The following is a 25,788-nucleotide window of genomic DNA, read 5'->3' on the forward strand; positions in this document are numbered from 1 at the left end:
ATGCCTTCTGAAAGTAGTTCATTTGAAGATATTACCAGAGCTATCTCATTATATAGATAGGGATGGAGATTGCTTCTGTTAAACAGGAATCTCCCAGATGATAAAATTCATAGTACCACTTAATTGTATTTGGTCACAAATATAATGAACTGCTTGCTACTGTGATATTTATGTTTTCTGATAGGAATAGTCAATTCTAATGTCTTTTGAAGATTTTTTTTTTGTTTACGATACCTAGAAAAATGACAAACATAATAAATGTTCTTAATAAATATAATAAAGAAAATAAATGCTCATTCATTCAAATACTTAGGATTGGCTCCTAAGGTCATGTGGAAACAGCCTCTATCACTTTATTATTATCCCTGTGTCTACATAATTCTAAGTATATAAGTGAAAGATCATATGTGAGAAAGCCTGTATGATATTTTATGGGCAAAATTATCAATTTACCAAATAAAACAGAAAAAGGAGATTTTAAGTTTATTGGGGAATGTTTATTCTAGGCAAAAAAGAAGATATGAATCTAGGGTGGATTGGGGTGTGAATTGGCGATGGGAAAAGAATCAGAAAAATCTTTAAGGACTCTCATGAGCCAGATGGAATAGACTCTTCTCTTGGTTTCCATAAGGCAAGACAAGCATAAAAGGAATGTAGTAAAGTTGCAAAGAAACATATTTTTGTTTAGTCCTGGGTAAAAGTCTATCACAATTAAAGCACTGAAAGAGAAAGGACTGCTTGGGCAGTAATGGTTTCTTCAGCACCAGGGTGTCTTCTCCTGAACTTTGATTATCTGTTTTTAGGAATGTTTTAGAGAGGATATTTGCTTGGTATGAAGAGTTGGATGACATAGTCTTTAGTTTTAGATATTCAGGAATATTTTTTTAAAAACAACTATTTTGAGAAAAGTATTTTAAATTTTAAATATTTAATGGTTAATATGTGCTTTACTTATGTTTGTATGTGTGCTAATTAAAATATATTTTATTATATATAGAAATTTGGAATATTTTTTGTCAAAATATGTTACTGACTTTTTAATAAATATTATATAAATATCTGGTAGAGTGCCATATTTAGGAGATTATATTGAAATATTAGAATACATATGATCATATGTCAGTACAATATATTCATGACGATGATAATAGAAAAGTATACCTCATGTAAAATATGTAGTTTCCCCCTATATCGTAATCTTTAGCTATTTAATTGGTGAATAATATGGCTTCTATACTAATTCGTTTCTATTCAAAGCAAGTTGTCATTCTCTTAATTTAATTGAACTGTAATGAAAGTTTTATTACATAAAACTTTAGTTGGCAGAACATGACCCAAACAACATAAGCAATATGGTATTATATTTCAAATCTGCATTTTATCCAGTTAAATTTGTGATACCTATCAATCACTGACTACAGGGTAGATATATCTATCTGCATCTGTAACAACATTTTTATAATATTTCATATACACTAATATTATCTTTTTATAAGCATATAGTTATATACACATAATGTATTTATTTCCTTTGCAAATACACACACACATATACATCTATATACTGTACACAAATTTATGTTTATATCTTGTGTATACAACCGTTAGTTTTATCTTTACCATAAATTCTATTTGGTAAATAAATTATTGTTGCTGATCATCTTTATATTATTGGAAACAGAAAAGAGATTCTCTAGGTTACCTTAAAGTGCCATACTATTATAAGCACCATTATCATCATCATCATCATCATCATCATCATCATCAATATAAAATGAACATTGAGAAAATCTAAACACTATAAGTGATTAATAAAATATTCTGTGTATCTGATTAAAATGAAAATCAAACAATTATATCTATATTTTCCACATCATTCTCCAGCAGTTAGGAATACTTCCTTTCTCATATTTCAGATCATTTTCATATAAGATCAGACTTTTTTTCCTGATTGTTTGTTTGTTTTTGGATGTTTACCCATGCCAATAAAAACATGTCTTCCCCAAAATAACTAATTAACAAGTCTTCCTTTTGATTAAAATAGCTTGAAATGCACTAAATCCAATGAAGCTTGATTAAAGCATTTGGTGGCAATTGTGAAGGTAGGAAAAAGGATTAGATTTGTAGTTAGGGGTTATGAGTTCAAAACCTGCTTGTTTTTACCTAGGTGGTCTTGTGCAAGTAATTCATCCACTCTAGTCCTCATTTTGTTTTTGTTTTATCTGCCAATAATAATAACATAAAAATTGAGATAAAATATCTTCAAAGCCCTTCTTTCAACATAATTATATCTATGGATTAAATATGTAATCTCAATGCACTACTGCCCCCTTCTGACCATTATATATCTTCTATTCCCAGTCATATTTATCTGTATAGTTTTGATTAGATATTTTCATTCCAACATTTAAATACTAAAATTATTGAGAGTCTGAGAAGTTTGCTATTCACCATTTAGTAAAATAAAATTAAATTGTCTAGTTGTTGTTGTTCAATCATGTCCAACTCTTTGTGACCCCATTTTCTTGGCAAAGATGATGGTAGTTTGCTATTTGCTTTCCCAGTTCATTTTACAGATTAGGACATTGAGATAAATAAGATTATTTGACTTGCAAGGATTTCATAGTTAGGAAGTTTTTTTAGACTAGATTTGAAATCAGGTCTTCCATACTCCAGGCACAGAGTTTTATCCACCACTTAACTGCCCGTTGGCTGGTGGTCAACAGAAATAAATTCTGTTCTCAAACACCTCTCAGGAACTAAGTTTTTACAATTTTAAAATTAATAGATTACCTTACTAACCTTACTTCTAGCAAATTTTATGAAACATTTTAAATTTCACAGTAATCTACAAGTTTAATGACTAGAATAAATGCTTATTATCTATATACAAATATAGATGCATGCACATGTATAAATAAATATATAACATCCATGTTCAAAATAATAGTAAGGTTATAAAATAATAAATCCTTGCATATATTATGAGATTTGTATTAATAAATAATTACTAGTTTATCCCTATAAGTACTAATCTTGATACAAACCCCCCAATTAAATAATAAATTATAAATACTAAAAATTAAAGGAGAAATAAATAAAAGCAAAAACAAAAAATATGGAATTAATAAATAAAACCAAGAGTTGGTTTTATGATAAAACCAATAAAATTGATAAACCTCTGGTCAATTTGATAAAAAAAAAGGAAAGAAGAAAGCCAAATTGCTAGTGTCATAAATGAAAAATGTGACCTCACCAACACTGAGGAGGAAATTAAAGTAATTATTCAGAAATATTTTGCCCAACTTTATGCTGATAAACTTGACAATCTAAGCATAAAGTTAGGTTAAATGAAGAGGATATTAAATACCTAAGCAACCTTATCTCAGAAAAAAGAAATTCAACATGCTATCATTGAACTCCCTAAGAAAAAATCTCCAGGACCTGTTGGCTTCAAAAGTGAATTCTTCCAAACATTTAAGGAATAAATGATTCCAATTCTATATAAACTCTTTGGAAAAATAGGTGAAGATGGAACTCTGCTTTACTTTTTCTATGACAATAATATGTTGCTGATACCTAAACCAGGAAGTATTAAAACAGAGAAAGAAAATTATAGATATATCTCCCTGATGAATATAGATGCAAAAATCTAAAATAAAGTCTTAGCAAAATTATTACAACGATTTATCACTAGGATAATACATTTTGCCCAAGTAGGATTTATGCAAGAATTGCAGAGTTGGTTCAATATTAGTAAAACTGTTAGTATATTTAATTATATCACAACAAACCTAGCAGAAATCATATGAACCTATCAATAGATGCTGAAAAAGCATTTGACAAAATACAACACCGATTCCTACTAAAAATACTAAAGAGTGTAGGAATAAATGGACAGTTCTATAGAATAATAAAAACACTATCTATCTGAAGCGATCAACAAGCATTATATTCAATGGGGAGAGGCTAAAGGCATTCCCAATAATATCAGGGGTGAAACAAGTATGCCCATTATCATCAATACTATTCAATGTTGTTTTAGAAATGTTAGCTTCAGCAATTAGAGAAGAAAAGGTAATTGAAGGAATTAGAATTGGGAAAGAAGAGACAAAACTCTAACTCTTTTCAGATGACATGGTGTTATACCTAGAAAATACCAAGGAATCATCCAAAACACTACTGGAAACAATTAGCAATTTTAGCAAAGTTGAAGGATATAAAACAAACCTTCATAAATCCTCAACTTTTCTATATATGACTAGCAAGATACAGCAGGAAGAGCTAGAAGGAGAAATCCTATTCAAAGTAACCTCAGACAATACAAATTACCTGGGAGTCTATCTGCCAAAACAGACTCAGAAACTTTTGGGAAAACAATTTCAAAACACTTCTCAAACAAATTAAATCAAATTTAAATAACTGGGGAAACATCAGCTACTCATGGATAGGTCAAGCTAATATAATAAAAATGACAATTCTACCAAAACTAAACTACCTGTTTAGTGTCCTACTAATCAAAATTCCAAAAAAATTACTTTAATGAGTTAGAAAAAGTTGTAAGGAAATTCATATGGAGAAATAAAAAGTCAAGAATTTCCAGGGATTCAATAAAAAAAGTAGAAAAGAATGTGGCTTAGCCTTACCTGATCTAAAATTATATTATGAAACCAGGAGGGATGGGAATTCAGGGAAACCTGGAGGTATTTGCATGAACTGATGATGACTGAGATGAGCAGAACCAAAAAAAAACCCACTGTAAAACCTAATAGCAACATGGGGCCAATGATCAACTTTGATGGACTTGCTCATTCCATCAGTGCAAGAATTGCAATGAAGAATCCCATCTGTATCCAGAGAAAGAATTGTGGAGTTTGAACAAAGACCAAGGACTATTACCTTTAATTTAGGGGAAAAAAACAATATCTTATTGTCTGATCTTGCTATCTCTTATACTTTATGTTTCTTCCTTAAGAATATGATTTCTCTCTTATCACATTCAATTTGGATCAATGTTTACCATGGAAACAATGCAAAGACTGACAGATTGTCTTCTGTGGTGGGTGGGGATGAGGGAATTAATATTAGCAGTTGTAAAACTCAAATTAAACAAAATCTTTAAGAATTAAAAAATAAATCTTGAGGTTCTCTTGGCCTCTTCCTCCTTTTTCATTTTCCTCACTAAACCAGTTTGTCTTATCCTGTAAATTTCTTTTCCATAATATATCCAATCTTTATTTCCTATTCTACATTCCCTTTGCTAGATCCCTATATAGGCCCACGTTGTTACCACCATAATCTTCCCACTAACCTCTTTCACTTTTAATTCACTCCATCTTATGCTATTGCAGTAAACTGCTCAATTTTTATTTTCTTTGACTCTCCAATTATTTAAGTCCTTTCAGCTAGGGCAATTTATCTCAGTTATGGTATCTTCTATTCATATCCTTAAATAAATTACTTAACATTTCTGGGTCTCATTTTCTGTGTTTATTTCAATAAAATTAGACTACATGACCTCAAATATGATTTTATAAGATAAATTTACTATCTTAACTCACTTTATTCCCCATTGTATAAATTAAGCTTCAGGAAAGTCAAAAGGTGCTGTGTCCTCAAATTCTATACATATACCATCATTTCTATCATCCTTTTCTTGGACTTTTCATTTCATTACTGCCCATAAAAATTCCATTTTTTTTCTTCAAAATCTCTCTTAAGTGCTAAAGTCTCTTAGAATTCTTTCTCTTTGCTTCCTATCAGAAATCCTTTCATTCTCTAAACTGTGGTTTGTATCCTGGATCTCTTTCTTTACTCTGTCATTAGGGACAGCTAGGTGATGGAGAGGATAGAGCACTGGCTTTGAAGTCAAAAGGACAGAAGTTGAATCCAGCTTAGACATTTGATTCTTAATAGCTGTGTGACCTTGGGAAAGTCACTTAATCCTGTTTGGTTCCTATACAAGGCTATCTTCAGCTATCCTGAATTATTTCTGCCATTGGACCCAGATGACTGGCAGAGAAAGTGAGGCTGGTGACTTAGCCCAGTGGCCCCTCAATCATAGGGTTATTGTGACAATAAAATGAATTAACCTATTTAAATCACTTTGCATAATTGTAGTATTTAAATCATCATCATCATCATCATCATCATCTCTTAAGCAATTATGGTTAAATAAGATGTGAATTTTGAGAAAGTACAAATGCTCTATTATAATTGTATTATGTCCAGATAAACCATAAAAGAAAGGTAGAATATGAGTAGTAGAGAAAAGCTGGAGAAAATATATTCAGTGAATACTTGAATTGCACAGGTAGTATGATATAGTCAAAAAAACATTAGTCCAAGATTTTGAGGATCATGACATCATAGCTCTAGGCCTGAAAGGAACATTGGAGGCACTCTAGCCTTGTTTACATATAAGGAAACTGAAGATTCTATGCTTAGTCTTGGTTATAATATTGACTTTGTGACCTTGGGAAAACCTATAATGTACTTATATTTATATGCTCAGTACTTTGATTTTTTAAAATGTGAAAGCTGAGCTAATTGGCCATTAAAGTTCCATCTATGAAATTCTATAATAGAGATGTGACCAAATTAAAAAAATCTAAAAATTGAGTTATTTCAGGGCTTTGCATCTCTTTTATAATGACCTGTTATTAATAAGATTGATACTACTGATTGTTTTCTCGTTACATGGCGTTATAAACTGGTCTGGATTAACCTCCTAAAAACTGTATATTTGGAACTTTACATTTGACTGTATTCCTAGATATAATTTTATTGGACATATTTTACCCATTTTTAATTTACATTCTATCCTTTTCCCTAAATATTACTATTTTACCAAGGTTAACTTATCCATGAAAAAGCTACTTGTCAGTTATTAAGAAGTGTAATAATACAAAAGAAGTTGGGAGACTAAATTGCTCCTTTGATAATATTTTAATTTAATCTATTACCTTCATTATCAAGGGAGAAAACATTTTGAATTAAGTGCCAATAATCATTACAGAAAATTTCTTCTCTGAAATTGTTTGATTTAAAGTTTCAATTATCTTTTTATAGAAAACCTAGGCAATGACCTCATGAAGAAAAAATTTAAATATCAGTGAAGTAAGGAAGTATTTAAATGTTTTCACATTAAAATGCCAAGTGAATACTTTAAAAATAACACTAATGAAAGCATAATTCTTGTTAAATTTCCTCTCTTAATTTAAGCTCAAATTGTAAAGAATATGAAAGTTTTGACTTCAAATAATCGTAAAGAATGATTTTTATACAATATTAAACTTGAAGGAAGATTGAAAAGTTATTTGACTTTCATTTCCTTTTCCTTTTTATGCTATTATTTCAATTATGTGTTTTATTTTGTGGCTGCTGAGCTCATTTGTTTCATCTTTTATAGTATTTTATAGTATAGAAGGAAGTTTATAATCTCCCTATTGTTGGTAGACATAGAAGTGGCATTGCAAAAATAGCCTGACATTCCCCCCATAAATGAACAAACTAGGAAACAAAATAAGAAGAGCTTAATTGGATAAATGCAACACAATTCAAATTCAACTGGGTCTAATCCTCATTATATTTCTATGTTGATGTGAGTTCACAATATACCATTGACTCAAGTCAAGAATTAGGATCTTGTTTGACTCACCTAATTTAGCAAGAATGATATTCAGATGGTACTATCTTCTGATAGCTATTATCCCAAACTTAAAATTATTTCTTAGATACTCTTTTACAACCACTCAAAGAAAATTTATCGGAAAATATCACTGCCATTCAGAAAAAAAGTGCACATTAATATATAAAGCAAGAGACAGGCTTTCCCCTTAATTGTGTAAATTTGTTCTATTTGTATGATTAAAAAAAACACACCAGAGGAATTTAAGAAAGGTTTACACAACCTTGGTAAAATGTGAAGTGGAGCAATTATCCAATGAATGAGAGCAAAACGAATGTTAGCTAATTATTCAAATCCTTTGATTTTTTACACTCCCTCCTCTCCCTTCCCCCCTCCCCTCTTCTTTCCCCCTCCCCTGTCTCTGTCCCTTCCCCCTCCCCCTTCTCCTTCCCTTCCTTTCCCCTGCTCCCATCCTTCCTTTGTTATATTTTTTTAATGGTCAAAAAATCAAAAGAAGAAGTATTTGTAGCAATTGAAAATCAAATGAAATGAAAATTTTGACAACCGTTAAGTAAAGTTGCATTTGAACACAGACATGCTCTTGTTTGCTTATTATCTGTGCTTGTTTTAGTAGAGCTGAATTGGCTCAATGAAGACCACATGTGGGTACACTCATCACATCATACTGCTACTCTGTAAATTACAAATCACGATGATGCAGTTAGAACTTGACAGTTTTATGCCACATATATTGAAGTATCTTGATTATTGTTGTTGTTTGATTACCAGTGTGTGACCATCAAAGAAAAATGTTGTTTACTTTTTTCATTGAACTCAGCGCCAAGATTGAAATGTAACTGAATGTGAAGAACCATTCTCAATCACTGCTATTGCATATTGAAGGGATTTAGAAAATAGCTTTTGCTCAAACTTGATAATCTTTCTCAATAAATAAACCTAAAATTACAAGACAAAAACACTCAAAGAAAACTTATCCTAGGGTAAAGTTAATTCAATGACAACTAATAAATTATGAATAATGCCAAGTTGACTAATACACTTTTCCTGCTGTCAAAAGTGAAAATTCAAAGTGAGATCTTCATTCCCATAAAAATAAGAGTGCATATATTTTCTGGGATCAAATTACAATTCCAAAGGTATTTTTCAGATTTTTTTTAATTTAAAAATACTTTCCCCATTTCACAATACATTTGTTTCACTAATCCTTTAAACCAGAATGCTTTAATCTACCGTATAATGACATACTAATGAACAACAATCTAGAGAAGAATTTCATAGTATTATATAAATGCCTTCAAAACAATAAGTTCTAATACAATCATGTATATGAACTGAGCTCATTTGATAATATCAATCTTTGTAAAAAAGCTTCAAATAGGAGATATGCAAAATCTCATTACAAATCATTTTAATAAATGGACATTTTCAATTATTTAAATGCTAGGAAACACTCATTTTGAACTCATTTATTTGAAATATTATCTTCCCAAATTTTTTCTAGATCTGTATTACAAAAATGTTTAAAATTATTATTACATCTTTATTTCACCAATAATAGGGTATACATGCTTTCTCTCTTGTCATATACTTATCTACATAATATTTCTTGAACTGCAAAATCTAAAATATTTCCTATTACTTTACAGAAAATATTTGATGATGCCTGATATGGAAAATCAGTACTATTCTTCTGCAAAATATATTGAATTATCTAAAATTACAATATATCTTTCTAGGTATTAAGGGACAATGAAAGTTATTTAGCAAGCAATCTTTTTGATTACTGCAATTAATTCCTTTTTTTAAAATTCAGAGTTAAAAATAATCACCACACCATTTTATTATCTGAATGAATGTTATCACAAAATTTAGTCATTCCTTATAAATCAAATGGCTAATAATTTAATTAGTTAAATAATTAATCCTTAATCATTTGACCAATGATCCAAAATGTGCCATGTAAATGAACAATTCATCAATTTGATTCAATTCAATTCAGCAAAATATCTTTGCTCAGGTACAAATTAATTGAGATGGACATCTTTCCCTAGAGGAAGATGTAGGAACAGAAATAGTTTGAATGATAACAAAAAGCCTCTAACATCAAAGGAATTTGACCAACATGATTTTAGTTTCTTCATAATTGGTAACACTGAACTGTTCACCTACATTTTAAAAAGGTGAAATTTCCTTTTTCAGTATAGTCTTTGACAAACTCTAATTCCAACAAATGTTCTGGAATTATTAGCCCACAAAACTCTGAATAAGACTGTTTTCCTGAGATTATGACATGGAAAGCTTAAACACTAACAATTAGGACTAAAATTAAGATCTAAATTGAGTTGATTAGGGCATGAATATATCCTTGGTCTAGTAGGCTTCTTTGTGAAACTTGCATTTTAAACAAAATAAAGAAAATCTGAATTACCTCCGTTATAAGAGATTATACTGAATTTTATCTAAGTTCAGTTTCAGATGAAAATATATGATATTATGATCTGGAGGAAGGGTGCTTCATAAGTATTATTTAATATAAAGCATCACTCCACATGGTACAAACTAACATTATTTCAAGCTTTAAAATTAAGTAATACATTTTTTTAGGTTTTTTCAAGGCAAATGGGGTTCAGTGGCTTGCCCAAGGCCACACAGCTAGGTAATTATTAAGTGTCTGAGACCGGATTTGAACCTCGGTACTCCTGACTCCAGCACCTGTGCCTCATCCACTATACCACCTAGCCGCCCCTAAGTAATACATTTCTAAAGATTATGCAGCAAGTATGCCTGAAAGATCCAAACCATTTTAATGATAGTGGTTTTCAACAGTGAGGTAATATGTTTAATGCTTGGAGTTGGAATTAATTAGTTTATGCTGTTCTAATTTGCTACATTACATTTTATTGTCTTCCATGTAAAATACAATTAGATCTCTTAATGTACTGCATTAGAAATATTGGTTTAAAAAGACATAAATGAACATTTAAGTTGAACTGTTATAGTTCATACAAGAACATCTTGAAATATATGAATGTATCTTTGATGAAAATCCACAGAAAATTTCCATGGATCATATAAATAGCATAGTATATTTTTAAATGCTAGATAAATTTCATGTTAAGATAATATAAAATTAGAATTAGTCTAAAGAAATGTCATTAATGATGTTTTATATCTTTTAGTTTTCTAAGTAATTTGTGTTGATCATATTTATTACTTTACATGCTACTTGATTAAGTCAGGCTCTTATTGGAAGTATTTTTTCCAACATAGTAATGATTATTTGAATAAATATTACATACACCAGTATATAATATTCTTAATTCATATTTTACATTTATTTGTACTTTTATGCATCTTCTGAAAGAATAATGACTCATTTATTTAGCACATCTTAATTTTGTTGGGTATAAATGTTTTAAAAGTTATTTGATGAAATACGTCTTGAAAGTAATAACTTCCTTTCATGATACTTTGTGTTTTAGATTTATTACATAACTTGCTCAGGGAATCTACTTTTAAGAATCAAACCTGAAATGAACTAAAATTTTCCTAATTCCATGGTCTTTTTCTGCTGTTCCTGAACTGAAGACACTTTTTTTTTTCATCACAGTTTGATGTGCCATTTTAGATACTGACTTTGTATAAAAATGTAGATTGAATTACCATAATGGATTGATCAATAAAATTTTGTTTTGATGCTCAAACAAGAATTCTAGTTCCATAGTTCTTTGAAATTTTTCACATTGTTTGATTCAATAAGATCATTCCTAGAAACTGAGATATTTTAAATGTGGACACTCAAGAATCACACTATTTCACTGCACTAATGCCCTCATGACTTTGGCAGTCCTATGGATCTATTATATAATAAGTAATTTATGCCAAGTTACAGATTTATTAATCATTTTACCTGCACTTCATGATGTTTTTTATGGTATATAATTAGTGGAAAATGTTCTACCACTTCCAAGATATGGGTATTTATATACCTCAGTTTTTCCTTTGATGGATGCCTCTCATTTAACTAGGCAGTAGGTATCTTTCAACTTCCTGTAATAGTTAAAATATTAAGTAAAAGCAGGCCAGTTTCAGTAAATTCTGATTAAGTACAATTCTGATACGGTATAAAGAGATCAGTTATTGCTAGAAAGTCACCAAGGTTTCTAACTGAAAGGGAAAGTACCTACTATCCTGTCTACTAATTTCCTGGAAGCTCTGTTCTTGAAAAGTTAGGAACAGGTAGATAAACTAGCTCACTTGCAAGAATTCCCTATATATTAAACTATTTAGGAATTTATAAATAACCTTGACTTTTCCAACTGCTTCCTAAGTTAGGGATTAATGTTATGGGATAATGATCTTTGATGGTGATAACATTCATGTAAAAAACAAAAGTATCTTAGGAAAAGATACGGCACCCTAATAATCACACAATATTTTAAATTTTAAAACAAAAAAAAGTCAGAGGAATACATGTTGACAAGTATAAACTGAAGAACAATAAAAAGTTGTTTTTTTAACTTTAGGTCTTTGGAAAGAGACAAAAATCTTTCAAATAGGAAGAAATAGCTTCAAAGTCATATTAAATAATGAACAGGAGATCAGGGAAGATGGCTGAGTAGAAGAAATGAGTACAACTAAAGTCCTCATCTTAAATACTACAGTCCTCATTCAAAATACTATATAAAGGCACAGAAAATGGAAGGGACCAAAATTTATTTAGATAATATAAAAAAAATTACAATGAGTTATTTTCCAACCGGAGTCTGCATGTCCCCACTTCTTAGAACCTTTCTGCTTCAGAGCTGAATTTGAACGAAGATGGACCATATATAAAAGTTTATAGCTTGATTATCTAGGACTAATGAACAAGTACTCATATGAGGATTTTTTTTTGCCAAAATCTTGAAATTGGTTCAAAAATACTGTTCAGAATGAGGAGGAGGCCTAGGTTAAAAAGAGAGGGAGTCACTGGGACCTTAAGTTATGTGCTAGGAGAAGAAGAGGAATAGAAACAAGTAGTAACAATGTGGTTCTAATTACTGCATAATAGATCCAGATCCTTGCTCAGTTTGAATACTGAAAATAAATAACCAATATTGGGAAGTTAGCTAGTGCCGCTAGCAACAGTCTACTGGAACTCTACCAAGAAGTAAATATATAATGTTGTTGTACAGTCCCAAATCCAGCTCTGCAGTTTAAAAAAGTCATACTCACAGCAGAGTTCAGACTCTAATATTGATCAGTTTATTTTAGATATTCTAAAAGCTTTCAGGTTCATAGACTGATCCTCTCAGAAATTCCTAAATGCCAAGAGAAGTTAGCAGAACAACCCAAGAGAATTTACTAAAGGATGAGCAGAATTTACTTCAAGAAATAGCTTGGCCCCTAACACACAACATAAATTTGAGAATTAAAAGTATGAAGCAATGAATAAACCAATATAAAAATAATACCCCCATAAAAGGCTATTATGGTGATGGAACTTAAGGCAGAAGCCTAAAAGAAGACAATGATTCTAAAACATTTTTGAGTAAAGCCTTAAAGAAAAACAGGACTTGAATATCTGTTCCATTAGTTCTGCTAAAAATCGAAAAACAAAAGGTTTTGTTTGTTTTTAGAAAGTTAAAATTAGTTTATAAATTTAATTAGAGCATTAGAAACAAACAGATAATTGGTGCAATGGATAGAATGCTTGGTCTGCAGTCAGGTAGACCTGAGTTTAATTCTGTCCTCAGATACTTACAAGATGCATGCCCCTGGGGAAGTCATTTAATCCTGTTTGCCTAAGTTTCATCATTCATAAAATGATCTAGAGGAGATGGCAAACTTCTTCATTATCTCTGCCAAGAAAACCCATAAAAATGATCACACAGAGTTGGGCATGACTGACATCAAACAACTACAGAGGAAAGAGGTGGAAAAGACATGAGAGGTATGGGGGAATATTTGGAAAGAAAATTAATATCTTACACTAGAGGTACAAAAATGTACCCAAGCAATAGATTCATTAAAAAAAATTTTATCAATAGAAGTTAATCACTTGATGATATAATAAGGTTTTTTTTAAAAAACAAAGTCAAAAGTTGAAATGAATAGAAGGACATACTGGGTAGTTGATATAAAAAAGAAAATTGTCTGGAAAATTGATCTGGGAGAGATAATTTAAGAATCACTAGTTAACCAGAAAGCTATGAACAACAATAATAAAGCCTAAACATCCTCTTTCAAGAAATCATGAAAGAAACCTTTTTAATTCTTTTAAAATGAGAGATTAAAGTGAAAATATAAAGAATCAACTCATCTCTTTCTGCAAGAATCATCAAAAGAAAAAGTCAGTAAAAAAACAAACAAAAACAAATGAACAAAATATTATTAGCAACCAAAAATAAAGAGCCCAAGTACATTGGAGTCAGGATCATATAAGATTAACCATTCACCCATTAAGAAGGGGGAGGTAGTTTAAAATATATTTTTAAAAAACTTGAAATACAAGAATAATTTATCCCCTTCCCCAAAAAAGAAATTTGCATGGAAACAAAATGGTCCTTTAATGAAATAAAATATTCTGGGTCTTTGTCATTAAAAGAAAAGAGCTGAGCAGAAACTTTGAGAAACAAATCCAGGAACTGAGTAAATATATTCTCAAACAAGAAATGAACCAAACAGAATGAATTCTTTGCTTTCTACTTTGGGAGATGAGCAAATATTTTTTCACAAACCTAAAATCTTCAGAAATTATAGAGGAAATAAAATGAGATAGGGGATTGGGGATATTTTTATTATTTTTCAATGATTTCAATAAAGGGGGAAAAAGGAGATCAGGAAAAAACAAGTTGGGAGAGAGTAGATAAAAGGTAGGGGAAATTATTTCCCATAATAGGGTATGCTATTGAAAGACTATAGAAATATGAAGGAGTGGTTTATTTACATGACTGATACCTTAAATTCATTTTTATCTGAATTTGTCAAAGGAGAAAAGAATGAAAATATACTGTTAACTGCAGAAATATAGTCTATTTACCATAGACACAGGTCTGAAAGGTGAAAATGGAAAGATTGAGAGTGGCAGCAGAGGCAAAGATAAATTAGTCATAATGAAACAAACAGTAATCATAAAGGAAGAATCACAAAGATTAAGAAAGGAATAAAGGAAGGAAGGAAAAGAAGAGAGAAGGAAATAAATAAGAAAGAAAAGAAAGAAAGAAAGAAAGAAAGAAAGAAAGAAAGAACAAAAGAAAGAAAGAAAGAAAAAAGAAAGAAGGAAAAGAAAAAAGGAAGAAAGAAAAGGAAGAAAGGAAGAAAGGAAGGAAGAAAGAAAAGGAAGGAAGAAAGGAAGTAAGGAAGGAAAAAGGAAGGGAAAAAGGGAAGGAAGAAGAAAGGAAGGAAGAAAAATATCAGGAATCAATGTTTGTGTTCTAAGTGAGTGAAATAGAAAAGAGTTAAGGGAAGAAATCACTAAATAAATTTCAAATGTTTTACATGAAAAGTACCATGAAGCTAAAATTACAAGGGAAGTTGGGAAAATATGTGTCTGTGTGTGTGTGTGTGTGTGTGTGTGTGTATTCATCATGGTTCTTTGTTAATAGTTTCATTTACAAGATATAAAGATACATAGAGATTTTATTTAATTTTATAAATGTAAGAACCAATAACTAATGAATAAATTATAACATATATGACTAGGAAGCTTTCAGAAAAAGAAATCCAAATAATTAATTGTGAAATTAAAAAATAAAGTTACATAGCAATTAGTTTGCTTTTGTATAGATCATCTTTGCCTTCAATTGTATTGATTTTCATTTCTGTCTTGATGAATTCTTTACATATATATATATGTATATATATATATATATATATATGCATTCCTGATCACTTAATGATACTTTTAATCCATTGTGATTTGCACAATGAATTCATTTTTTTTCCCATTCTACAAACTGTTTATGCTATGAAGGACAGAAATTCTGCTTTCATGAGTTTTTTTTTCTTTTGAATCACTCCAGCATATCCTGCTATGGTTTGATGCTTTCTTTTGAATTCACAAAGTCCTCTACCCCATCAGATATTGATTCATTTACCTTTATCTTTTAATATTTATAGATGTTTGGATTTCTTAAACTGATTCAGAAAGTATACTCTGTTCTACAATTAATATTTTCTTTGGATCATTTTTTAATGCTCACAATCTTTAATTGAGTTTTCATTTTCCTGACTAGGCTTTTATACAATCAGTGTGTGAGAACTATTTATATGTGGTTATGCTTATATTTATAGATATTTTGTTTGCAATTTTCTCTTCTTTTCTCTGTGGAGATAGGCAAGAGGGAAATAAAATTTTCCTCATTTAACAATAATAACATAAAATTTTTAAATGCAAATTATTTCTAAATATTTATCTGACTGATCTATGATCTGTTAGCCCCTGGATCTCAGAAGTCTAAAAAAAGGGTTATTAATCTGGTTACTATTTCACAGATACACACAACATATTTGTATATGTACACAAATGTATATATGTTCATCTACGTATATATGTATTTTATATATGTATATCAAATTATTAAAAAGGGTAAGTCTCATACAAGAAAGATAAAGAGAAATTAAATCATTATGGAAGCAAATCCACAGCACTGAAGGACAATCTGGAAGAAGAAAAGAAAAAAATATTTAAAATTTTCAAAGAAAACATAACTGTATTTAAAAATATTGTTCTGAAGCATTGTTTATTCTTTAGCAATTAATTCCTTGGATTTTTTTCATTTGACAGCTACTTGTATTTCTACTTAATTGCCTTTCAATTCCAGATATATTGTTTAATGCAATTAAAAACATGATTCTGAGATGAGGTTCATAGGTTTCATCAAACTACAAAAGAGGCCCAAGATTCAAATAAGGACAAGAACCTTTGCTAGTCAAGTTCTCTATCTCCAAGTCACTTAGCATCTATTTGCCTTATTCCAATTTGCTACTTTTCTTTTGATCTTGGTTACAGTGGTTTTGTCTGTGCAAAAGCTTTTTAATTTAATGTCCTCAAAATTTTCTAGTTTTTATGAGTGATGTTCTCTATCTCTTCCTTGGTCATAAACTGCTCCCCTTTCCATAGATCTGGCAGTTAAACTAGGCCTTGATCTTCTAATTTGCTTATAGTATTGTTTTTTATGTCTAAATCCTTTATCCATTTCGATCTTATCTTGGTATAGGGTGTGAGGTGTTGGTCTAATCTAAGTTTCTTCCATACTAACTTCCAATTTTCCCAACAGTTTTTATCAAAGAGAGGGCTTTTACCCCAATAGCTGGACTCTTTGAGTTTATCAAACAACAGATTACTATAATCATTTCCTTTTATTGCACCTAGTCTATTCCACTGATCTAGCACTCTATTTCTTAGCCAATACCAGACAGTTTTGAGGACTGCCTTGATAATATAATTTTAGATCTGGTAAGGTTAAACCACCTTATTTTGTACTTTTTTCATTCAATTTCTTTTTCTGAGATAAAGTTATTTAAGTATTTAATTTCCTCTTTTTTAACTCAAGCAATTTTTAGTTTTTTTTTTCTTTTAACCTTTCTCCAGAGATCAATGTAGTATTTGATTCACTTTTTCTTTCTTCTTATTTTATAGTTAGATTTATCTAATTCTGAAAGAGGGAGGTTGAGATTCCTCAAGAAATTTTGCTGTCTTTGTCTTCCTGTTGCTCATTTAGCTACTCTTCCTGAATTTGGATGTTTTAACAATTGATGCACGTGTGTTTAATATTGAAATTTCTTCATTGTCTATGGAACCTTTCAGGAGGATATAGTTTCCCTCCTCATCTCTTTTAATGATATATATATATATATATATACATATATATATATATATGATACACACACATATTTGCAACAGATTTGTCTGAGATAAGAAATTGTTGTCCTTGCTTTTTTTTCACTTCAGCTGAAGCATATTATATTATGATCTAGGTTTTCACCTTTACTCTTTGCCTATCTCTCTGCTTCAAATGTGTTTTTTGTAAGCAGCATGTTGTTGAATTCTGGTTATTTATTCACTTGGCTAGTCCCAATCTATTTTTCAGAGAGGTAGCTCATAATTTAGCTTTTGCATCAATTTTCCCATTTGAACAAGTCTATTTTTAAAGGAGTTGTTAACTTTTTTCATTTGTCCAATTGTGTTTTTGAGGTAATTATTTTCTTTTTCCATTTGTCCAATTTTATTTTTTAAAGAATTTGTTTTCTCCTGTCAATTTTTGTTCTAATGTGTTAATATTTTCTTGTAAGGTCTTAATTTTCTCTTGCATTTCTTTTCTCAATTTTTCCATTTGATTTTTAAACTCTTTTCTGATCTCTTCTAAGAAGTCATTCTGAGTTGGAGATTAACTTATATTTTACTCTGAAGCTTCATATATAACACCCTTCATTCCCCTTTTTTGGTGTAGTATATTTATCTCCAGGGTAACATTCAATTTTATTTTGGGATTTTAGCTTTCCCTAGGGTCTTGTGTTGGGGGTATTGTTGGTTTACAGATCTTTGATATTGAAAACCCTAGATACCTTATTTTTTCCTGAGTTAGGAACACCCCTGGGGTTACTCAAACAGTCAGCAATGTCAGAAGCTTTTTCAGTGTTAAGGGTGTCAGCTGGTTCACACCCTAGATCTAGCTCTGGATCTGGGCTGTCCTCAAGCAACTCAGTTACTGAGCTAGGCAGTGAGAGTGGAAAACACCAAAGGGTCTCTCTCTGTTGATCTAAAATCTATTTAAAAGCCTAATTATTGTTAGTTCTGAGGGAAAGCTAGGAGAACTTAAAACATTGCCTGGTTTGTCTCTGCCATCTTGGCCAGAAATCAGCCTTGCAGTTTTTTGAGAAATGAATCACTTCTTCACTCATGCAATCCCCTCCTCATTGTCCATCTGGCAAGGTCCATCATCACATTTGTTTCCTATATGTCTGCCTTCTGAACATTCGTCTGAGCCTTAAGGGTATAAATTACTACTGTTTGTGTGTTTAGTGGGGGAGGGGAAGAAGCATGTAGTTCAGAATTATAGGCAGAAATTATATTACATTGGTTTTTGGACTGCTTTTTTTAACAATTGTTTGGTTTAAAGTGTTTTTTATATTTTTTCTCTGGCTACTAATAATAGAAACATTATTTTGGCCTTATGGAAATAGCATTTTATATTATTGTGGACTCAACGATTATCATAAATATGGGGTAATTTTGGGGGCATCATATCCAAGAAGATTATAGTGGGCTATTTAATACATACATATATATATATGTGTGTGTTTAAACTTAATAATGATAATATTTGTCCTACATTCTTGAAGAAGACTATGACATCATGGAGGTTATGTCATGACAAGCACTTGAACTGGATTTGAGTGAGTGGGTGCTATTGAAAAAATAACTAGCCTCACTTTTTCATCCAGAGTCATCTGATTCCAGTGGCCAAATAAAAATTCAGGATGACTAGAGATGACCCAGGATTCAAGACAATCAGGATTAAGTGCAAGGTCACACAGCTAGCAAGTATCAAGTGTTTGAGGTGGGATTCAAACTCCCATTCTCCTGATTCCAAGACCAGTACTCTATCCACTGTGCCTTGTTACCTATGTAAATCCATTTTAAACTCCCTGAAGTTCCCATATTCAGGAGAAGTCAAGTTCATTGAATGAGAGTAAAGGACTATTAGATTTTCTCTCTCTGGTTGTTGTTGCAGATCTTTCATTTTTGAAGATGAATGTTATCAAAAATAATTGATGTCTTAACTTGCCCATGAAGTGGATTTAAGTGCACTCACATGAATCGTCAAACTCTTTCTTCAAGAGTTATTGCAGTCCAGTAGTAAACAAAAGTCATGATGACTGGTGACAACTCAGGATGTAGTGAATAATTTTGGCATCTTGAATGTTTTACCAAGCTCTAAGTGCTCAATATCTGTTTCATCCATTTTCATGTTGTTGGAATAAATTGTTCTTTTCCATTCATTCTTCAAGGAGGAGTCTTCACATATTGAGAATCCCTCTAATTCACCAATAATTTAAGACCTGTCAGCTATCCTCTCTAGAGTTTGTGTCAGGAATTTGGAGGCATTGTTGCATACACATAAAGTACTGGTCTTTGAATCAGATTTCACATGCTTTCTCTAATATATACTGGCTTTGTTTCTGTTCAGAAACAATTTTCAATCTCTGCCCTTTGAAGTCCAGGATAAACAAACTGATTGTCCATTTTAACATCATCATACTCTGAGAACTATCCAGATGTGGCTTACCCTTGCTCTTAAGTGGAGGCAGGCATAACACTAATGGTGAAATAATGTGCTTTTCTTAATTTCTGTTATCTAGCACATCATAAAGTTAGCTCAGTGATTATTCATTTTACTTTCTTATTGAGACTGGTTATAGTTGATCCATTCCTTTGCGAATGAAAACTAAGCCAAATAGAAATGGTCCAACATAAGAGCATCTATAGCCCAAATCATACATATATATATATATATATATATATATATATATATATATATGTATGTATATATATCTACAAACACACATATGTATATGTGATGATGATGATGATGATGATATTTGCTCTTTGTTCTTAAAAAAGACCATGACATCAGGAGAGGTGATGTCATGAGAAGTACATAAATTGGATTTGAATGAGGCTGTGTTTTCTTCTCCTTACTTTCTCCAGCCTCATTTTTCTCCTATAGAGCCATCTGTGTCCAGAGATCAGATATGAAGCAAGATGACTGAAGATGGTCCTGAATGTGAGGCAGTCAGGGTTAAGTGTGTAAGGCCAGTGCTCTATCCATTGCACCACCCACATGTGAAGGGCCCTTCATGTTGACAGCTGCAGAGAAAAGGAAGTTTGCCTCTCCCCTGGAGCATAGCACATGTTTGTGGGCACCTGGTGCTAAATCATTTATAGACAACCTTCATCTGGGTTAGGGTTTCATACCTAGCAGAGCAACTTCTCTCTGTGATCTATTGAAAGTCAGTCCTTGACACAAGATATATTCATATAAATATATGTATCAAATACTTCAAGACAAACCTTGTGCTGGTTACCAGTGGGAAAATGTGACACTAGTAATAAGTCTTTATGGACTATTACCTTCGGAGATGCTACTCATTCTCAATCAGCCTCAATTTTCTCTTTTGTAAAATGACATGAGAGACATTTTGGTTTAGAGGGAATTATAAAATGCTATATCTATTGTCTATATATATATCTATATCTGTATTGTAAAAAATTTTACTATGTAGGTGTGTATACATTTTAAGTATCATTGGACACAAACAGAACTCCATTGGCTGTAGGAGATAACAAGACCACTGTCTTTCATTTTCTCCAATACATTTTAAAAACCTCTGAATTTCACATTAACATTCTTAGAGCTACATTGCATGTCAATGTCAACTAAAAAAAGCTTTCATTTCTTTTTTTTCCTATTGAGTTATAAACAAAACATTTAGAGTACTGATGGTGGGCTAAGAGTGATGTGAAAAATGAACAAAGCATAAGGACCCCCCACTTTTTATGAATTCCTTATTAGCATTGACTCTAGAAGGAAAGTTGACAGGTGAAATTTCTTACTTTAAAAGTACTGATCAAGCTCTATTGAGGCATATGACATATACAATAGCCACATTCAAAGGAAAATTCAAAATATAATGTCATGGCATATTTAACAACTTTTGTATAAAAATAGCAGCTAATCAATATTTGAACTAGCTTTGTACTACATAGTTTCTTGTTGGGAATTTGTCACATCTCGATTTTGAAAATGATAATCTCAGGGACAGCTAGGTGGCACAATGGATAGAGCACTGACCCTGGAGTCAGGAGTATCTGAGTTCAAATGCAGCCTCAGACAGTTAATAATTACCTTTCTGTGTGGCCTTGGGCAAGCCACTTAAACCCATTGCCTTGAAAAAAAAGAAAGAAAATGATAATGTCAAATTTATAAGTTCATAAATGTTATTTAAGAATTTAATTTTTTTCACTAGTTTTAAAGACTCCTTGATTTTCAGAGTTATGAAAGTCCCAATTTTACAAATCCTTCATGCTTCTCTACTTTTCTAAACATCTTCCAAAAAATTTCAGTTGTGTTAGCTGTTTTATATTGACCTAAATAATTAACACAACTGACTTTTGGATATGCCCAAGATGAGTCCCAACTTTATTATTTCAGTTACTGTTCTCCTCCACAAGTCATAACCCTACCAGTGTATATTCCTTGCTATTATCTAATATTAATGGAAACATATGCATACTGATCTGAATATTCTGCAATGGTTTTTCCCTTTCCTCCCTTAGTCTTTTGTCCTGCTTCTGTTGATCTGTGTCACTGGGTTGAATCACTTAACTCCTCTGTGAATTGGACAACTCTCTACAACTATAAGATACATAGGTGGTAGAGAAACTCATTGTTTCAATGAAATCCTAAATCACATTAGATTAGATTAGATTAAGGGATGGTTTAATTTTTAGACAACCAAGAACAGTGTACCTGAAAAAATCTTGCTACAAATAAAGTACTCAAGATGGAAATGCTACAGACGTCCAGATAAAGCTATGGTGGACTCAGAGTGCATATATACATATATTCTCAATCATATTTTGATATGGTCAGTGTGGGTTTTTGTTTTGCTTGATTAAATGAATAACAGAACTTTTGTTTCTCTTTATAATGTGAGTTCAAAAATGAGAGAAGGAATATTTCTGTTGTTTAAAAAATAATTAGTTTTGATCCCCCTTTATCCCTATTTGTTCTATATCACAATGAGATAAAAAAAGAAACGCATCTTTGAATAAATTGAGGTGATTGATGCCCATCAAATAGAGAATGATCAAATAAACTGTCATTTTTTAATGTGTTGGGATATTATTTTAATGTAAGAAATGAGCAGAAAGAGGATTTATAGTCAGAGAACCTAAGTTGAACTGCATGATTTTAGAGAAGACATTGCCTCTCTCAGGGTTTAAAGACATTGCCTCTCTCAGAAATTTAAAATGAGAAAGATAGAATAGATGATTTCAATGTTACTGACTATTTTATTCCTAGGTATTCAATACAGAAAATATTGCTTCTTCAAAAAATATTTTGCATTTTGGATATTAATGTTGGTAGAAGACAAGTTTGAGTTGTGTTTCTTAAGGATTACTTTTAATATTTGAGGGTTTTAGATGAATTTTCTTCTATTGAAGACATCATTTCAGACCTTTATTATATTCTGATCTTAGCAATGTGGCTGCTTCCTTTTACTGTGAAGACTGCAACATATTCATTTATCAGATCTATTTAAGCCCTGGAGATTATCTTCTAGATAATTTAATGATTCATGGATTTCAAGTATAGCATTTAGGCTATTCAGCTCATTTGGCTGGATCTTAAACCCATAACTTCATCAAGTCCTTTTATATTTATATATTTGCTAAATGTCTTTTTTTCACTGATTTTCCCACTGTTTTTTGCTTAGGAGTCATTACTGGTAATAGTTATATACAATTTAATGGAGATTTACATAGAGAGTAAAAAAAAAAACAATTATATGTTTAGATTTCAAAAGGTGTGACAGAATGGATGTCCAAGGTTGGACCCAGTGGGCATTAGGAATGGTGTGTTGGTATTTAATAACCAGCTATTCACAAAAAAGAATGCATGACTATTCATTTTAATGTTAATTCTTAACCTATCTTTGTCACTTTCTTAAGGGTAGGTAATCAGCAAAATGATGAAACTTACCCTTATTTGTAGAATTTATGAATTTCCAAAGTGTAAATGCTCACACTGAAAATTTAACAATTTTCACAAGCCACTTTGGGCTTGTTTGGGCATGATAAAGCCAAGAAGTACACACATGCACACACCCCCCACACACACACACACCCACACCGCCCCCCCACACACAAACAGATAATTTCCAGAGGAAGAATAATATAATATTTTTGTTCTAATTCAATTGTTATTAATTTTGTTTTACGGAATCCTAGGGATCTCATGCTCTAATTTCCATGAATTAATGAACTTGTTGAAATTCTACCAAAAATTGATTTCATTTTATAGAAAAGAATAATCAAATGTTTTATTTCATTCTTTTTTGATGCAAATTTGTATTTTAGGAAGAAGTTACAGTGTAGCTTAGGAAGTTTGCCCATGATTATATTTAATGAATATTCATCTCGGAAAGTAAAATGTTTATAGAAATAATTTTTAAGAAAAAGAAAAATTATTACTGGACTGAAAATTAATAGAAAAAAGCAAATAAATCAAAATTCCAGATTAATTTCTAAGGAAGAAGAAATGTCAGTGATAGCGATACTTGGTATGTGAAGTATATTACAGATGCAAGTTTCCTTAAGGTCTTCAACTAAGTGACTTTTTTTTTAGTTTTTTTTGCAAAGCAATGGGGTTAAGAGTCTTGCCCAAGGCCACAGGGCTAGGTAATTATTAAGTGTCTGAGGCCTAACTTGAACTCAGGTATTCCTGACCCCAGGGCCGGTATTCTATCCACTGGGGCACCTAGCTGCGGCCCCTAATTGATTTTTTTTAATGGTTGCTAACTAATTTTTCAAGGTCTTTGTTTCCTTATATTGTTGTCCTTTTTATCTTTATTACATTTAAATTTTTAAATATTGTGATTATAATGAAAATATATTGCTCTCAATACTCCCTTTTCAGGTTTTCAAAGCAGACATATATATATATATACATATATACCCAAATAAGATAGTTACCCATTGTTTAAGACTATGTTGTCCAATACTTGCTTGTGATGCTTGTGATAGCATACCTAAATTCAAGAGATCTTTTATGGAGATGTTAGACTTACTAGTCATAGCTTGGTTAGCACTGATTTATTTTGAAATCAGGGTTTGAGTTTTTTTATGGCCCATAAAGTAAGAATGTTTTCTGGAACATCATTTGTAACTATGCTCAAAGGGCAATAAGACTGTGTATACCCTTGGATCTAGCAATAGCATTACTCTATCTTTATCCCAAAGAGATTGTTAAAAAGGGGAAAGGACACAAATGCATAAAAATATGTATAGTAGTGTTTTTTTGAATAACAAATAATCAAAAATTGAAAGGTTGCTCATCATTTTTAGGGAATGGCAGAACAAGCTATAGTATATGAATGTTACAGAATACTATTGTTCTGTAAAAAATCATGAGAGGCCAGACTTCAGAAAAACATGAAAAGACTTGAATGAACTGATGCTGAGTGAAGATAGCAGAACCAAGAAAATATTACACACCCTAACAGCAAAATTGTGGGATTATAAACTATGATTGAAACAACTCCTCTCCATACTTCAGAAGTCAAAGACAATCTGGAAAGACCTCTTTAGGAAAATGACATCCACTTCCAGAGGAAATAAAGAAATTAAACAAAAATATATGGATACTGAATGCAAAACATTTTTTTAAAAAACTTCATTTATGTTATTTTTCTTTCTTGTCATGCATTCCTCCCCAAGTTTAAGTAATGTGGAAATATGTTAAACTTTTTTTTTTTACATGTACAACTTATATTAGATGGTTTTTGCCATGGGAAAGGGTGTGTGAAGGGACGGAAGGTGGATGTGGAACTCAAAAGTTTGCAAAAAAGATATCTGTTGAAAACTACCTTGGCAATTAGATGGAAAATAAACAAACAAAAAAGCAAACAAACAAATATATAAATAAGAAAAATAGTTTATGGATGTATTGCATCTTGCTTTAAAGCAGGAAGATTCTTATGTTGAAGAAATCACAGGTTTATCTGTGGGTATTGTCAACTTCATTTTAATTTTTTTAAAATTGTTTTCATCTATATGCACATGTATATTTTTAAGTTACAAAATTTCCTTCCAGTCAGGTTAGCCTTATACATATGTATTTTTGATAAACATGTTTACAGATTAATTATTTCTGGTATGAGGAATTAGGATTAAGGGAAAGAGATCCATAAGAGCTAATTTTTATAAAATGTTCAGATTCTGAAGGGTTGTTTTTTGTTTTGTTTGGTTTGGTTTACTTCTTCTGAATGGGGTCAACTTCATTTTTTAATGAGAAAACTAGGTCCAGAGTGGTTTGTTTATAAGGCATTGTCACAAAACTAGAAATTAACAGAACTGGAATTAA

Source organism: Macrotis lagotis, chromosome X, assembly GCF_037893015.1.
Source record: "Macrotis lagotis isolate mMagLag1 chromosome X, bilby.v1.9.chrom.fasta, whole genome shotgun sequence".
NCBI lineage: Eukaryota > Metazoa > Chordata > Mammalia > Peramelemorphia > Peramelidae > Macrotis > Macrotis lagotis.